We start from the raw sequence: 4,502 nt of genomic DNA, 5'->3' as shown, positions 1-4,502 counted from the left end.
TTATTAAAAAGAGAGTTACTGTGTGTGTAGGTGTCGGTGTTGTGAGGAATAATTGTGTAGTCGAAGAATTTATAACAAAGTTCTTAGCTGGACGTTCTTGAGAGAAAGTGAGAGAGAGAGACAGAGAGATGCTTAGATGAGATTGCTTGGCTTGATACGCTATGTCCAAAACAAAAAAAAAATTAATTAAGCGCTAGATGAGACTCAGACAGAAAGACAAAACATGCAATCAAGCAATAAAAAAAAAAAGAGACTGGAAGACAAAATTAAAACAAGGACACTTCCATCCAGCTCTGCACACCTCCAGCTTCTCCAACAACACTTGTTTTTCTCTCTCGCTTATTTATACCTCCCTCTTTCGTTCACCTCCTACTCTTTACGCTCTCCCTCCTCTCCAAGTCTTTCTCATCTGCTCCTTCTCCTCTTACTCGTCCCTTTTTTTTCCTCACCTCCGCCTTCGCCAACAACACTTGTTTTTCTTTCGCTTATTTTACCTCCTCCTCCTACCCTTCACTCTTCCTTCTCCCTTTACTCGTCACTCGTTCTCACTTCCATCGTCTTCTCTTACTCATCGTTTTCCCATCACTTCTTGCTGTGCTATTACTACTATTACTCTCCTCTCGTCACGAAATACTGAGACAGGGAAGGAGATGGAGGCGGAGACCAAAACCGGAAGTTCAAGGCTTCACTCATCGTAAAGGAGTGGAAGTACATTACAATAAGGACGTCGAACTCTCCGGAAGTGATGCACTAATTGCAGCAGTGAATATTTTCTTCCTTTTATACTTTTTCACAACTTTGTCAAAAATTTTAAAAACATACATAAGACAAAAATAACGACAAAATAATATAAAACAACCTGACAAATCTTCCTTGCCTCGGAAAAAAAATAAAGCAATATTTTTTTAATGTTTAATTTAAAAAAAAATTCTTCCCTGAACATCTGATTCTGTTATAATTGCTTTTAAATTGTTCTTTTATAATGTTACTTCTATCGGCTTAACCTCCCCTCATCTGCACTGTTACATCACTGACCCCTCGGCTGCACTATAGTAATGTGATGTTAATAAAACTTCCCCTGTTGCACTAGGAAACACTTATGTCCTCCCATCCATTGCACTATAAAACTAATAGTTATGTCTTCCCCTCCGCTGTAATCTTAATACTCTTCTCATATTACTGGTCCACTCTACTGACAATCCTGGTAGAGATAAAAAGTAAAGTGACCCTTCTATCTTCCTCGTGTTTATATATAACAGACCGTTGATTACAAAGCATTGTCAGTCCTGCATTTAAGTGCAGGCGCGTCACAAACGAGGCCTGTCTATAGTCCCGTTGCTTGCTAGAAACAGCAGCTAAATGACAACATACCATGCTGAAAACGGAAGGACACAGTGGATAATGTAGTCCCAGATAAAGAATACCTGAAGAAAAATAAAAGGAAACAAAAATATGCTAAAAGATAATCATGGCTAAAATAATTTTGGTCATGGGTCTGCTATTCTAAGGCTGACTCGGAGCGATACTATGACTCTTCTATCTCATTCTGTTAATAAATATATATTTTTTTATAGACTTAAAGCCTAAGGAACAGTCGATTATATCGACCCACCAGATAAATGAAATGTAAAGTCGATCTCGGTTAGATTTGAAATCAGAACATAAAGAGTCCATAATTAAATACAAAATGCATTTTTGACCGACGCGCTAACGATTCTACCAAATAATTCTTTCTACTATAGGCACAAGGCCTGAAATCTTGACGTAGGGATGGGGGACTCGTCGGTCACATCGATCTCCAGAGGTTGACTAGTACTTATTTTATCGATCCTTAAGGGATGAAAAGCAAAGTCGACCTAGGTGAGATCTGAACTTGAACTCAGAACGTAAAACCGATTAACATTTTTGTCCGGCGTGCTAACGATTCCGCCAGCTTACCGCATTGTTATACCAAATAAATATTAGTTTCTAATGACTTAGAATACAGTATTAATTTTATTTATTTATAAGTGTAAGAAACGTTTAGTCACTTTAATGAGAGCCTTAGAATTTTACAAGTTATTTTATCAATTTAGTGATCCTTTCAATGCTATATAAACAATAAAAGCTGACAATGCTTTTTGCGATGTAACGTTTATATAATATACACCAGCAAACATAAACAAAAAAAAAAGTATTAGTCGCTATTTTATTTAATCGCCTTCTTAAAAAATAATATCTAGGCTTCTTTATTAGTAAGGGAGGGAAGGATGTAGTGATGTTCATGCCTTTCTCAAGGGCATTAGTAACGTTTAGTGAAATTGCATGGCTTCACAACGGCCCATTTAAAAACTCGATGATGATAATAAAATAAATATTATTCTTAATAATAAAGCGTTGAAGAAATACACCATGTGTTGTGTTGTCCTTCAAATGAATCGATTAAGTTTTTTTCTTCCTAAAGCTATCTAGGCTAAGTGATATATATTAAGTACGGGCGATTAATATATTTTATATATTTCTAACGAGCAATCAAATATTTTTTTCTCTAGAAAATTTTACTCTATATTTTTAGATAATAATTATTTTAATTTAATTTTTTTCTTTTTATTTAATGATTATTTTTTTTTCTTCTTCCTAGGACAATTCTTAAATTTTTCATCGAATTGAATTGTCGTTATTGATTACTATCGGAAGATTACCGGCAGATTACGCCTATTTTGCATACGACATCCCTTGCTAAAAGCGCCTTGAGAAAAAATAGTTCTCTATGTCTCTGTGAATTTATGGATGAAACGCAAGTTGTAAATTCTAATACATGACTTGATATCGTTCGTAATATTAATTGTAATTTTTATTAGGGTGATTATATCTTTAGACAATCGTCATAAATAGGTGTTCGAAGAAGTAGAAGTTTATAAAAAGAAAAAAGAAATGCGGAATAATATAACCCAGTAAGTACCTCATGGTGATTGGGTCATTTTTCTCTGTGCATCTATGAAGATGATTTATAATGCAGGTGTGACAAATATTCTTACTAATTATTCTCGCTTTATAAATTCACTTTTTCACTATTCTACCCTGTTGCCATGATCGTTTCTTTACAACAGAATTGTCTTTTTCAACTTTGTTCTCTTAAAACAAACACACACACTCTACTCTCTCTTTCACTCGCCGTCTCTGTCACTCTTTTCCCTCACACAATTTTTTATATGCTCCCTCTCTCTTTGTTATGTATCTCTTTCTCTCTCACTCTATCGTCATCCCCCTCACTCATACTGTCTTATATTTCTCCGCACCCTCCCTCATTCACACTGTTATCTTTCTTTCTCTCCTCACTCACACTCTGTCTTTTCTAGATGGAAATTATGTTGTCATTCTTGGGACTTGCTTTCATTTCTACATTTTAAACATGTTTAGCCCTTCGGCTAGTCTTGACTTGCTTCAAGGGACCCCGAACAAACCCTTACTGTCTTTAAAATTCCTATTTTGATGTTAATGAATGTGTCTCTACTCTCCCCTCCCCTTCACTAATCCCACGGATTATCTCGAGCAGATATTGGCGTAACCCTCAACCCCTTAACCAGAGATTATAAATAATAATAATGTGATATTTATTAGACAACAACCGGTGGGACAAACCAGCATCATTTTCTGGCTAATAATTCTCTCCAAATTTTGTGGTTAATTGTTTTTTTTTTGTTAAATTTATTTTGTATTTTTATCTTTTATTTATTTTTTTGTTTGTTTTTATATTTTAGCCGAGACCTAGAAACTGTGACAGCCAGTCTTTCCCGTTATGCCACCCCTCCCTGACATATATCCTAAATTCTGAAAGGAAAATAACAATTACTCTACCAATAATAGCTACAATAACAACAACAACAACAACAAAACCCCTTCAAGTCCCCTAAATCCTTCATGACTGCCTGGATGAACTTTGTACCACCATGGAATCTTCTTCAATTGACGAAGGTCCTCCGACAGCAATGGAAAGGAAAGTTGCCCTGTATACAACAACAACAACAACAACGAACTATAGTCCACCACCTGAAGAACCACGGCAGCCAACACCAGCAACATCGTCGTCATCGTCTTCATCTTCTTGGTCGTCGTTATCATCCTTGTCATCTTCATCAACGACAGTTCAGGTGGCAGAAAGACATCAGACGCAAGAGACCTTCATAGGTGTTGCTGCTGGTGACCAGGACGACGGCGACGATGATGACGATGATGACGACGATGATGATGATGATGATGACAGTAATAGCAACAACAACAACGCTATGGAGTTGAATGGTGACGTCGATGAAGACGACGACGATGATGATGATGAGGAAGAAGATGATGATGATGATGATGATGAAGAGGATAATGATGATGATGAAGACGAAGGCAATTCTAATACGGACAGGTCATCGCCACCAACATTACCAACACCAGCATCACCACATGCAACCACATCAACAACAACAACACCACTTGCCCCTCAACAAGCACCGCTCAACACCGAACTCGAACAC

Source organism: Octopus bimaculoides, chromosome 15, assembly GCF_001194135.2.
Source record: "Octopus bimaculoides isolate UCB-OBI-ISO-001 chromosome 15, ASM119413v2, whole genome shotgun sequence".
Lineage (NCBI taxonomy): Eukaryota > Metazoa > Mollusca > Cephalopoda > Octopoda > Octopodidae > Octopus > Octopus bimaculoides.
The sequence above is the reverse complement of the archived record's forward strand: the minus strand, read 5'-3'. Positions refer to the sequence as shown.